This window comes from Austrofundulus limnaeus, unplaced genomic scaffold, assembly GCF_001266775.1.
Source record: "Austrofundulus limnaeus strain Quisiro unplaced genomic scaffold, Austrofundulus_limnaeus-1.0 Scaffold590, whole genome shotgun sequence".
NCBI classification, from domain to species: domain Eukaryota; kingdom Metazoa; phylum Chordata; class Actinopteri; order Cyprinodontiformes; family Rivulidae; genus Austrofundulus; species Austrofundulus limnaeus.
The window spans coordinates 307647-308308 of NW_013952992.1; positions in this window are offsets into that span (position 1 = coordinate 307647).

Here is a 662-nt window from a genome sequence, read left to right on the forward strand (position 1 = left end):
GGGTTGAACTGTGTGTTGCTATTCAACTTGGTTTTGTAATTAGTGGATATAATCCTAAACTGTGCATAGTATCAATAAAATCATCTGTCTTTTTGACCTTATTAGGATTTAATATGTTTATATTAAAATCTCCACAGATAAAAGTGACCTTTTGGTAAATCTTAGCAAATATTGTTTCCATGTAGTTTGTAAAGACTTCACTGTCAGATGTTGGAGCTGTGTACACACAGCTTACTATAATATTTTTTTGATTCTCAAACTGGATCTCAGTAGTAATGCATTCCATTACACTGTCAATTGATGTCGACATTTTTTCTGCAACCTTGTAGACTTTGTGTTGTGAATGACTCTCAGCAACTCCCGCACTAAGATTTTGCTCCATTTCTGTTATATTGGCTAAGTTATAGTAATTTTTGTATTTCCTAAAGTCCTAAATTACCTAGGTTCAATAGTTAATCAGTTGTAGATGTACATCCAATGATTACTTTCTGGGAGTTTTATTCAAGGTGATTCATGAGACATTTTACAGTTTGATGAGGTTGACTATAAAATTTAATGCCAAAGTGTTAAGCAAAGGTCTTGCATAATACATGCCACTCATAATATGTGTTGGAGACTCTTAACTACTGCCAGACCAAATTTTAAGGCAATATCATTCCAAC